This window comes from Zingiber officinale, chromosome 1A (genome assembly GCF_018446385.1).
Source record: "Zingiber officinale cultivar Zhangliang chromosome 1A, Zo_v1.1, whole genome shotgun sequence".
NCBI classification, from domain to species: domain Eukaryota; kingdom Viridiplantae; phylum Streptophyta; class Magnoliopsida; order Zingiberales; family Zingiberaceae; genus Zingiber; species Zingiber officinale.
Window position 1 is genome coordinate 101848164 of NC_055987.1, and position 13622 is coordinate 101861785.

At 40.1% G+C, this 13622-nt stretch overlaps 1 non-coding gene across 1 annotated transcript; it reads left to right on the plus strand.

Moving 5' to 3' along the window:
- Positions 1-13255: 13255 nt before the first annotated feature.
- On the plus strand, positions 13256-13361 carry LOC122039178. Its single transcript, XR_006128065.1, has one exon. It is a non-coding gene; the product is annotated as a small nucleolar RNA R71 (small nucleolar RNA).
- The last annotated feature ends 261 nt before the right edge of the window (positions 13362-13622 follow it).

Consider the following 13622-nt stretch of genomic DNA (forward strand, 5'->3'; position numbering starts at 1 on the left):
GGCAGTGGAGCACTGAGCTTAAGGTGTACTCGAGCCATGTGTGTGATGCTCAAGTGATGCTCAATAACTGAGCCATGTATGTACTCGAGCATCCAAATGACCAAATGGGTTAGAAAAATCATTAGTGAGGTTGAGGTGTCAAGGGTAATTGGCTTTAAGCCTTCGACGTCCTACCTAAAGGAACTACAAGCATTAGAAATTTTATTTATTTATTTATTTATTTTTAATATATATTATAACAACAAACTTAGGTGTTCGAGAATGTCGACAAACAGGCAGCGTGATTAATTAGTAAAAAGAAAATGCTTAAAACATTAATCAGTCAATGTGATTTATTTATCACTTGTTATTAGCCCTAGATTAATCAATTTATCGGTTAAACCGGTTTAAAAAATAATAAACCGAAAATCGAACCAGTTAACCGGTTAACCGGAACCGGTTAAAATCGATTAATCGGTTAAAAACGGTTAGTCGTTTAACTGGAATCGGTAAACTACCGGTTTGGGTCCAGTTTTTGATTTGTCGATTTTTTTGCACAATCCTACATTTTTCGAACAAACATGAGTTGACGATAATATAATTATAAAGAAATTGCAGGACCACTAGAGGTGCATTAAACAGTGATTAAATAATTCACCATTTAATTTACTAACCAGAAAAGCTAGTGATCAGACAGATTAAACTCATATACTGAGAAGAGGATAAAATGGAGGGTTCCTAAGAAATTGAGAAGTAATGACTAAAGTTTTCTATTAACACGGACATCTGATTTTGTTGTAGACAAGATTCAGATGTAGAAACACAATAGTGCATTGTAAAATTATAGACAAACTTTCCAGGGTGCCCAGGCTACAAAATTAATTGAGACTATGTGCACCTGCTGAGACTAGAAACTGATAACCCTTGATCCAAAGCCTTTTTGCAAACATGTGAACCAATGAAACCATTGCCACCCAGTACAAGTAACTGCCATTAGAAGTAGGGATGGCAATGGGGCGGGGCGGGGGCGGGTTTGCCATTCCCATCCCCGTCCCGTTTTTATTTTTTCGGGTTCGAAGATTCCTCGAATCCGAACCCACGGGTTCGGGGATTCCCCATCCCTGTCCCATCTCCATGATCTATCGACAGCAACAATGTCAACCTAGAGATAATTTTTGTATGTCTCAAAGAAAAGGTAAGGCTCAAACAGTACATTCCAGCTAGTCTTATTCAGCTCGATTTCCTGCAAGGATGGCAAACAGGGAAATACAGAAGACATGATTCCGAATAATAGCTCAGGTAAATCATGAAGTACATACAGACCTCACCGATCTTGTTGCCTATTTGAAGTCAATAGATTAATGTTAACACTATTATTAATATTTTTTTTAAAAATCATATTATTATTTATTAATATTAATAATAATAATATTCGGGACGGGTTTGGGGATGGGGATAGTATTCCCATACCCGCTCCAAACCCGCCCCATCCCTGAAAAATCAGGGATCCCCATTTCCATTTCGGATTTTCCCCGCGGGACCCCAAACTCGTGGGGAAAATTACCATCCCTAATTAGAAGCATATAAATTAGACTAAACAAAAAGAGAAATTAGGAAAAGGTTTACAAACATAAAACAAAACAAAACAAAATAAAATGAAACAAGGAAATGCCACCTTTTCTAACAGTGGAGGTGGCTTTGTTATAGTTTCTACGTCCTCCAATTTTTGAGGCTCGTCCACATGATTCGACTCAGTTGAAATTGATCTTTCATATCTTAATAGACGAGCAGAGTTATTTTGATCATTCACAAAAATATGTAAGGAAAGGACACAGCTGAAAAACTAATACATTCTGCGCAGAAAAAAAACATTCTTTTAAAGGTTCCATCATCAGTTTGTAAATAGTGAAGGAAATCGAACCATGTGACATTTAATCGCCACAACACCTTGAACTTTCAGAATCTCACGATCAATATGTACACAACATAAGAACGTAATCAGCAACTATCTACAACCATGCCCTAGCCTAAAAGATTGTTTTTTCACCACTGTGCAAAAAGACGGGTCCTGCCGCCCAGCGGCCCCCTAGGCCTGGCCCCATAGGATCCTAGGAGGAGGTAAATCAGCGGTGAATGCTGGCCCGGTTAAAGCGTGGTGTCTCCGGAATTTAACACAGCCGGTCCAGATTATTCATCCAGTGCGCGTCCGTGGACCTTCGACCCTACGACTCATTGTGCAAGGATGCCACGCCTTAACCGGTTGATCCAGTCCGCGGGGGCAAATTGTTTTTTCACCACGATCTCGACTCAGGAAGTGATAGAAATAGAAAAAGGAGTACCATTAAACTTGGGGAAAAAATTCAATCTTTGCCTAAAGGAAAAATGCAATCTTTTCCTAAAAGACTAATCAAGCAACAAGCAAAGTCCACCCATAATCTATCTTTGAAAACTTTGGAGCCGCCTGAAACAAGACGAAGAGTGTCCCAACCCACAATCACAAATTAAGGTTCGTCGCGAGAAACACAACGAAGAAATTGTGATGAGGAAAGCGAAAAGAACAGTTGGGGCTTCACTATACCAATCCACTAGGAACTGCCAAGTTAAGGACGATCTTCTTCTCGTAGTCAAGATTATCATATTCGGAGCCCCTGACACAACTTTGGTGCTTCGATTTGGAGAGAACCTTGAAGACCACAGCTTCAGGAACCATATCAAACATAAATAACTTGGATTCATCCGAAGAGGGAACAAAGATGGGTGATTTGGCGGAGATGTTTAGCAGGATCGATAGAGATGTTCAGCGGTACAGGCATTCGATATAGAGGGGTTAGACAGAGAGGAGTTAGGAGGAGAGGTTCATGGAGAAGGTTTCATTGGAGAGGGGTTGGATGGAGATGTAGGTTTCGGCAGTGTGAAGAGATCATATGGGAGAGGGAAATAAAAAGGCTTTAGGATTCGAGAAGGTGGGGAAAACATGGCGGAAAAAATATTTCAGGGAGGGAGGGAAAGAAAAACACAATTGCAAAAAAGAAGTGCACATAGGCAACGGTTTTCAAAACCGTTGTTGTTGCCCCAAAAACCTATTGTCATAGCCTAAAAAAGTGCACATAGACAATAGTTTCCAAACCGTTGTTGTAGCCTCCAAAAACCTGTTGATGTAGCCGCAAAAAGCGCACATAGACAATGTTTTTAAAAACCATTGTCGTAACCTCTAAAAACTGTTGTCGTAACCCTAAAAAAACACATATAGACAACAGTTTATAAAAATCGTTGTCGTAGCCTCCAAACAATCCCTCAAAGACAACAATTTTTATTAAAACCGTTGTAAAAGAGTAAAAGACAACAGTTTTGGTATAAAACCATTGTCTTTTAAATGTTGTTGAATAAGGATTTTCTTGTAGTGTGCATCCTCATGGGAGGCCGCCGGATGAAAAACATGATCCGACAATTATTGAGAGAAGGCCCCAAATAAAAACTGAAAAGTAAATCTACCCTCCGAGAGCAAGAATGAGGGAAGAAGAAGCACACTCAACCCTAGCGAAATCCGTGTCCCCTTGGGTATAGCTGTGAAAATGAAAACGGGGTCGAGCTAATGACCTTAAACATGCACTTCTTGGGAGGCAATCCAAGGGTTCCTTTAGTTGGATTCAATTGTAACTTTCTTTTTCATTAGTTAATGTTTTTAAATTATTGTTATTTTTGTTTTTAGGTTGTACATTGCTTCCATGAGTTGGTCATGATTATTTCATGGGCATAGAGGTATTAGAGAAGTCGGAAAGGAGGAAATTCAGCAATCCTGTACCAAATAGAGCTCGACCATGTGACACACACGACCGTGTGACACCTACAGAGAAGGAGAACTCAACCGTGTGACGCACACTAGCCGTGTGAGCTACCCGAGAAGAAGAAGGACAAGGCCGTGTGATTTCACATGGTCGTGTGAAAATTCCAAGGGAGGAGAAGAAGGAGGTCGTGTTATACACACGGTCGTGCGAGGCTGACAGAGAAGAAAATGAACACGGCCATGTGACACATACCGGCCGTGTGAGCCCAGCCGAGGTGGAGATGACACTGCCCGTGCCATTTGGCATGACCATGTGATTCTGACTAAGAGGAGGACTACTTGGGCCGTGTATATCTACACGGCCGTGTGGAACATCTCGACATGGCTGTGTCTATAAGACACAACCGTGCTATGGCTGTGTCGGCCACACACCCAAGCCAAATTTTCTCTCCAACCCTTTCTCATCTTCAACCTTCCTTCTTAACCTCTCAGATCTAGATCTCTCAATCATTCTTCCACATAAACCACATCCAGATCTAGATCTAAATAGCATTTCTCCTCTCATACCCTCAAGATCTACAACTTCCTTCTCTAAGATCCTATTTTTCAAGATCTATTCTCTCAAGATCTCACTTACCAATTAAACAACATTTTTCCCTCTTGGAACTTGACATCATGTCCAACCTTTTGAAGAAGCTTCGTAAAGGAAGTGGTGGTTCAAGCTGAGAAAAGGATCCATCAAAGAAAAGGGGCAAAGAGAAAGGTTGTAAAGGGGAAAGACAAACAGAGGGCACGCGACGAAGGTAATGATATCTTTTTATTATTAACGTTGAAACCATGCACTTGCGGTGACGTAGCAGGGCCACCAATCATACAGTCGATAGAGTTATCTAATGTACTTTCTAACGGTAGATTAATGATATTAAGTAGAAAAAGCAACTTAGAAAGTCAAGTTAAAGGGATAATATGACCCCAGTCATATTGTCGCTAGATTACATAAGTCACTTCCAAACATTAATTTGGGGAAAACTCCTAAAGTAAGAGATACCCGTTTCAAGGGAATGCCTTAGAAAGTAAGGGATACCCTCTGTCATAAGGTCTCATGGTCACACAATCCAAAACACCTCTTCTACATGGTGACCAAAAACCTACATCTAAATGTATCGGCCTTACACATATTTTGTCAAATACATACAAGGCACAACACACAAGAATAAGTCATAAAATATATCATAGCATAAGAAAATATCCAAATACATAATTCATACACCAACATCACATTAAAACTACTCCCTACCTCCTAAGAATCGGAGTTTTACTCCATTGCGAAGGAATAATAAACCAAAGATACAAAATAAAGTATTCTTACAACCAAAATCCAAGAATAAAGGAGAAGATATGCTAAACATTACGTTGTCGATATCTTTGGAGTGTTTCCTTACTCCAAAGGAGGATGGATCGTTGATGGCTCGAAGGAGGCTCTAGGATTTCTCCTAGAGGGGAAAACCCTCCCCAAAGGAAGGGGGTGGAGCCCTGTTGACCTCCGCAAGTGTACGGAAATGTCGCAAGTAATATAAAAGATTATCGTATCCACAGGGTCTGGAATAAGCACTAGAAATGTTTCAACACAAGTTAGCTAAACAACTAATCAATTGGTTTCCAAAAGCTAAATGTAATTGATGAAAAGTAAACATAGAAATGAAAGATCAACAAACAAGATTATGGACTATGATAAAGGAATGTTCTAGGAGTTTTGGTTTCTTTGTAAGACTCCTTAATGTAAATGATTTACCAAATCCTGTTTCTCAATTGTCCAACATTTATAGAAGATTGCCGGTTCTCTCTTGCAATAGACAACCGGCCTAGGACTGAAATCTATACCTAAATGTGATCAATTAGATATGAACTTATGTTGTCCTTACACGGGCATGTTACTGTCACGAAGATCCCTCAGATAATCAACATAAAGATCATACTTCTCAACCCATAAGATATAAAGATTAATCCCTAAATCTATCCTACCCTCTTGAATTATCCTATTTTTCCCTAAATCCTATCCCTTAAACGTCCTTACACTGGCTTGCACCTTTCGCGTGCTTCCCTCGGAACATTGAGTGGGAGATAATCTCTACAAGATCAATAGGACATTCAAACAATCAATATAAAATGAGAATTAGGTCCACATCACAACAATTCATTCAAGATTGATTTGATACAAACAAGACAATATCATAGAAACAAGGAAATGGTAAATCCATAAGAGTTTACATCAATTCATCATACAAATACTCCCTCCATCCTAAAACAAAGAGATCTACTCCATGAATCGAAGAGAGAAATTCAAAAATACAAAGATTACAAGCATTTCTTTGATCCCCAATCCAAGAAGAGGAGAGAAAGAAAACTTATCTAAGATGAAGCTTGGTCTTCGGATCCAATCCACGCTCCCGGAGTCGAATCCGTTGAAGATCCTCCTTTAGATCGCCCAGAAATCCTCCCAAGATTGGAAGGAAAGACCCAAATCTCGCTTTCTCCTAAGAGGGAGAAGATCCCCTTTCAAATCAAGAAGAAAGGATTATATAGAGATGAGTTTTGGGCGCCACACGACCCTGTGGCACAGTCGTGTGAGGCTCACACGACCTGTTCCACTCTCTTCTCTGCTGACCTCACACGGCCGTGTGAGGTACACGGCCGTATCTCGCCTCTACCAACGCCCCCTTTGCACGACCGTGTAGATCCACACGGCCTGCACTGCCTTCACCTCTGGAAACCTGACATGGTCGTGTGGTGCACACGACGAAAACTCTCCTGCTGTCTGGAAACCTCGCACGGCCGTGTAGCGTACACGGCCGAGGCTTCTCCTGTCTCTGGAAAACTGACATGGTAGTGTGATGTACACGGCCCTGCTTCCCTGGGCTTCAAAACTTGACACGGCCGTGTGAGGTTCACACGGCCATACCATCTTTCTTCTCTGGTGCAGCTACTGTCACGCCCCCAAAGGAGTCCTTACCGAAAAATTTCGGCAGCATCTCCCCTGTACCGGTGACAATCTGAGGCAAACATACATACAAAATACATCAGCCACATACGGCTGGAACATATATACACAACCACGCAGTTATATAATCAGCCCACTCGGCTGGACTAAAATCAACACAGCGGAAATCACAAACAATAATCACAAAACACAAAGCGACTATCTGCGAGCCGGCTCGGCTTGACACAATAATATCAAACCAAATACAAGAGAATACAAATACATAAACAAATACAAAACCCAAACTACAAATAACGTAAGAAATACCAAAATCGTAAGGTCATCCTCGAATGTGACATGGGATTGGCGGACAGGATCTCCAGGCGACTCTATAACTCCTTTACCTGTTACCTGGTGAAATTACCAATATGCGGGGTGGTGAGTATAAAAACTCAGCAGGTAATAGACAGATAGAGCATGAGTATGGTAAAGAACTAGAGATGCAAAGGTATACAGTCTCGGATGGAAATAGCAGATACTACAGTGATATCATAATAAGTGTCCATACCTGAAACCATATCCTAGGCTAGTGGTAGAAGGTAAAGTGTAGCAAAGTCCTGCTACAGTACTGCTCATAACTACATGGTATCATGTGAGGTATATACATGTCAACAGTAAGTAGGCCAGTGTCTAAACACATATCACAGGTATAAATCTCAACCTATGTAAACATAACAGCATAAATAAACAACAGCAGCATAATCTAGCAACAGCAGCATAGATAAGCAACAACAGCATAAGTAAACAACCAGCAGATATAGTAACAACAGTGTATGTACGGATGGTCACCCCGCCCACCTCTCTGCACCACGACCCCTGTATGGTCGAGAGGCTGGATTGATGACGACTGTACGACACTCCAGCCGTCACTACTCTCGAGTGACCGAGTGGACAGTTGCATAGTAGCTGAATAGCTACGTCTGCGACGGGGGTCCCTGTTGCCTACGACTCCAGCCGTCACTACCCATGAGTGACCGAGTGCAGCGCGACAGGACAAGTGGCACGCTCCAGCCGCCACTACCCATGAGTGGCCGAGCGTGCGGCTTTGGCCAATGACCGCCTCAACCACAAGGGAGCCAAGGTCATCGGTGATGCATGTATGACATGGTGCGTATAATGCAACAGTCATCATATATACAAAATCAGGTATGCTACATGAATCCGCATGCTCAATACTAAGCATAAATAAATAGTAGTCAAACAGGTAAACTTGGCATATAGTATCTGCTAGTTTTCAAGAATAACAACGGAAGACTGTATAGATACGAAAGTGAGCACCTACGAAGATTGAGTGGATAAAGTATCAAGCACAAGAAATAAAATGAGTGGAGTCAAGATAAAACTCTACTTTATCTGGGCTACTCATGCACCAAGAACAATATCTAAATAAACAAGTAGAAGTACCCGCCTCTAAATGTAGGCCGAATCCGACGTCAACCTCGTCACAACACCCTCCTCAATCAGAGTCCTGTGTCAACGTATCAATTTAACTAAGTACATCTGAAACTAAATAACTAAACCACAGTGTAAGACAAGTGAATTTAATCTAAATTTCATTCATTACCCCAACGAAACTATTCCAATCCACTACTATCCAATCCAAAACCCTAACCGTATGTCTTCAGATCATAAAATTAGAATTTCCCCCAAATCATGCATTTGTTCCTACTACACCAATGCACCAATACGTATTTAAATTAAACCATGTATCCACAATCTAAAGTTTACCTTACAGAAATCTCCCCACTGATAACTTGCTGTCGGAAGGTGAAATCGCCGGCACTAGTACACGGATGCTGCCCAACATTGTAGGTCCACAGATCTGAACTCTAACAGAGCTATACACATCACAAACATCCCAATTGATGCCTAATCAGTATCAAATTCAATCTAAAACCAACATTTAGGTCTACAACCTAACATCTGCAATGGTAGGGATCTTACCCAAGGAATCCCGGATGAAGAACAGTAGTGGGAGATTGTGGCCGAACACCTCACGGTATGCCACTGCTGGAAACGAAACTCAATCAATAAAATCTCACATTCTAGCACCAAACCACGAATTTCCTTAACTAAAGAACCCAAATCAAGATAACCTATACCTCCACCTACCTTGCTGCCGAATACCTCCACGATCGACGGAGGGAACCCGATTAGATCCACTCAACTCTAGCCCCGGAAAGACGAGATAGTTTCTTGCGATGTAGATCAACGTCCCACTTCAATCTCTGGTACGGCGATTCAAGCTCCGGCGTTCACCGAGGTCAGATCAGCTCACCCGACCGAGGCATTTTGAAGGAGGATGTCACAAACGAAACCTCCGACCAGGCGTGGGGAGGACAGGCGACTCGTCTCGCACCCAGGCACCGGCAATCGGTTGCGAGCGTACGTCGGTGCTGAGCCCGTCGGCGAGAATAGAGGACAAGGGAGGAGAGATCGGCGGAGGCAGTAGGCACGAAGGAATAAGGGTAGGCGGCGATTTAGGGATTAGGACTGTAGCTTATAAGGGGAGGGTTTGGGTTAGGTTAAGTTCTCACAACTCCTTAACTAACCCTCTTTTAATGATAATTTACTTTACCACCTTAAGCTTAACAATTTACCCCCTTAAACATTATCATGCGACCTCCAAATAAATCCATAAAAATGTCCAAAAATTCCCAGTAATCATTATAGGTTATTTTATTTTGCCGTATATCACAGCTACACAGCCTCTCATCCTTACATAGCCATGTGGCTCACACGGCCATGGGCCATGTGGCTCACACGGCCATGTGGGGCTCACACCCCCTTGCATGACATGGCCATGTGGCTCACACACCCCCTTGATTGGCCCTGCATAGCTATGTCTTATTGCAACGTCTTTTGCTCCATCAAGATGGGATTTTCTCTAGTTGAAGTCTTCATCAAAGTTATAGATCTTAAAGTTATCTACAAATTGGTTCAAAGAACATCCCAAAAATCTAACGGATGACAAAGTTATGCCTGTTTTACTCTTGGTGTACAGTGTAGGGATTCCACACGGCCTTGTGCTAAGGCCGTGTCATATAGAAACGCATTTTAGACCTTCAAGATGTGGTTTTCTCTGGTTTAAGTCTTCATAAGAGTTGTAGATCTTGAAGTTATCTATATTTTGATATCTGGAACAGCTCATAACTCCAACCAAGAACAAAGTTATGGCCAGTTTACTTTTGATCTGCAGTGCTGAAAAGTTCCACACGGCCTTCACACGACTATGTGAGGTTCACACGGCCTTTACACGCCGCCACCCCCCCCCCCCCACACGGCCTTGACACGGCCGTGTGGGTGCCACATGCCCAGAACATGAAGAAAACTTAGTTTTGCATGCCCGTGTCACTCTAGAAGCTCTCGATTTCATTTAAACTCCGTTTTTGCTCCAAATTATCTCCGAATAAAATATAATGGAAGTATGACATTATAATGAAATAGGGTGCAATAAACATAGATTATGCGCATGAAGTACAAGTAGATGTGCGTCAAAGTATGTATAAAAGTGTATATAATCTATGCACATCATACCCCCAGACTTAAACCTTTGCTTGTCCTCAAGCAAAATGCCGCAATCACGATTCATGTATTCAACAATGCTCTCATATCCCTAATACATTCTCCTAACTCTATCAAAAAGTTTCATTATCAAGCATAGTCATGGAAACAAGTTAAGTATAGCTCAAGCATAAGTCTCTTGTGCACAGTGTAAAGTAGCTCAAAAACTCTTCAAGTTTCAATCTATGTCCTAGTCAAGTCGTCATCAAATTTGAGTTTCTAATGTTTCCGGTGATAGACAAGTAACCAGTGATAGACACTTACTTGCCACACACTTGGTTCGTATTTCTCAATCAACCCAAGGTCTCAAAGGCATGCTCAATCTCAAGAGAAGCTAAGCAGTCATTTCTCCAGTAACCAAACTCGGTCTCAAAGGGGTGACTTACTAGATTCCACTCACGACAACTGTTTTTTTATATCCCTTATTCAGTTTTTTTTTTTGCTTTTTTCACACTTTTTTTTTCTCATAAGCATTTGCATTGTGCAAATCTTATTCACAAATGTACTTTTAGCACAAATGTAGGGATATTTTGATTTTTCCAAATGAGCTTACATGATTTGAGCCTCATCCAGTAACCAAAATGAAGTTTGAGAAATCACCATGGAAACCAAGTACTAAACAAACAAGATGAATCATGACTATTTCAATGATATCAGCCATTCAAGCATCAAGTATAGGTGTAGTGAAGATAAGATCCTTAAGGTTAAGCCAAAACTAAAACTCATCTCCATAAAATACTTAGCTTATTTCATGCTACCCAAGATAAAGAAAAGAGGTACATTAAGCATACTACTAGCATCATTTACAACATCATGAATCTAGATAATGAACGTGCTAACATTTTCATTTAAAGATAAGAAAGCATATAAGTGAAGTTTGATGTTTTCAAGATGAATGCCACAAGAAATCAAAACTAAATGCAAGACATAAGCAAAAACAAAAAAAAAAAAACAAACAAAGCAATTCAAATGCATCTAATGCATCCCCCCAGACTTAAACTTTTCATTGTCCCAATGAAAACTAAAAACAATGTGGAGGAGATTTTAAGAGAAGTTACCAAGTGATGAGCTCTAAATGGTTGACATTCATGTTTTTAAAGATACTCCTCCATCCAATACTCACATTCCTCCACAACTTTTGAATTCTACAACAATAAGATAGACAAGAAAAGTTAAGTAGAGGATACATGTTTATTATAAAGAGAGAACTAAAGACATAAAAGAAAAATAAGGAAAATGAACTTGGGTTTCCTCCCAAGAAGCTCTTGTTTAAGGTCATTATCTCGACCACCTCATTAGATTCATCTAAATCTTGCTCTTAGAGGGGTAAAATATTTCAACACCCTCCTACCAAGGGCTCTTATTATAGAGGGAGCTTTCAATATAGGAGTTAAAAAATGAAGTATCGCTCTCTCCATCTTCGTCTTCTTTAAAGTTCTTTTGGGTGGTCAAAGATGATTCAGATTGAGCTTCCAATTATTAGCACAAGTGAAATCTGCACATGGAAAGAAAATACAAATTTCCCACAAACATATTAGATAAGATAGAGTCATAACCATATTAAGATAAACAGAATAAGAAATAAAAGCTGAATCACATCCAACAAAGTCAATGATAGGTACCTCTATAAAATTTTCCAAAATATCATAAGAAATACTAACCTTACTTTGCTGAGAAATACCTGAAATTTCTAAACATGTAGATGTGACTTCCTCTGAATCAAATGATGGTTCTGGCTCTGACTCAGGTGTTGATGATATCAATGATGGTGATTCTTGAGACTCAACCATATCTACATGAGTCCCTACACATTGGTCCACAACATGCTCAATCCTTGAAACTCTTACAACATCTAAAGATTGTGTGGACAAAGGAGATGATTCTTGAGATGCTGCTTCCACAACACAACTCCCTACACATTGTTCTATCAACATCATCAACACAAACATTAAAAAATAAACCAACATCAATATCCTCAATAGGAGAATCAACTATAGGAGGATCAATAACTTACTTGTAGTTTTAAGTTGATCTACCACATCACATTCATCATCTGAAAATTCAATGTCACTATAACACCCTATAAAATTTGGAGGTAGATTTGAAAACTTATTTACCACTACATTATCTTCACAATCCTCATCTGAAGAGTCTTCATCTTTATACAAATTCAAAAATCTGCACTCAACCTTACCAGTGTCACAGAATTTTTTAAAGTCATAGTTCTCATTGACCCCCACTAACCTTTGTGGAAAAGGAACTCTTAGTGAAGGTCTTGGGAAAGGTACTTCTAATTTCCCATATTCACTTTTAGCTTGTGGAGGAGATTCAACTTGATTATCTAGTGTTGGTATGATCAATCGTTGAGGGAAAGGTACTTGTGGCATTTGGGAACCTCCTGGAATAATGGAACTGAGTTCATGTGGTCTTCTATTGTTCTTCTCCTCAATTCTAAACATGTCCTTCTTCAGAAGTTCTTCATGATTTTTTCAATTCTTAACCCCACATCATCACACTTTTCACTAGATCTTGTCTGCGAAGGAGAGGGATCTTCTTTAAACTAATTTGAAACAATACTTTCAATCTTTGCCCCTAAATGTTTGAACTCCCCGTTCTGTGACTTGTGATTTTCAAAACTGATAGATGGTTGAGTTACAATTTGTTTGATAGGCTCTATAGCATTTATGGCTTGCACTCCTTGAATGTTTGAGGGAGATTTCATCCAACTTATATTCGACCATTCTTGGAGGTTTAATGTCACTTGATCAATTAACATATATGTTTCATCTACACTTTTATCCATAAAAGAACCTCCAGCTGATGAATCCAATAAACTCTTGTCTGAGAAAGAAATTCCCCCATAGAATATGTGCAGAATTAACCATTTTTCAAAACCATGATGAGGACACTGTCTTTGAAGACTCTTAAATCTATCCCATTCTTCAAATAATGATTCTCCATATACCTGAGCAAAATTTGTTATGCAATTCCTCATATACACTGTTCTGCTTGGAGGGAAAAAATGATTCAGAAATTGCTTCTCCAATTGTTCCCAACTTGTGATACTTTGAGGATGGAGAGAATATAACCAAGTTCTTACTTTATCCTTGATACTAAAAGGAAATGCCAGCAATTGAACTGCATCTGCTGACACTCCTTCACATTTCACCATATCACAAATCTCTAAAAATGTTTCAAGATGCAGATAAGGACTTTCTGATACTTCTCCACCAAATTTGTGACCTTGTATCATGAAAA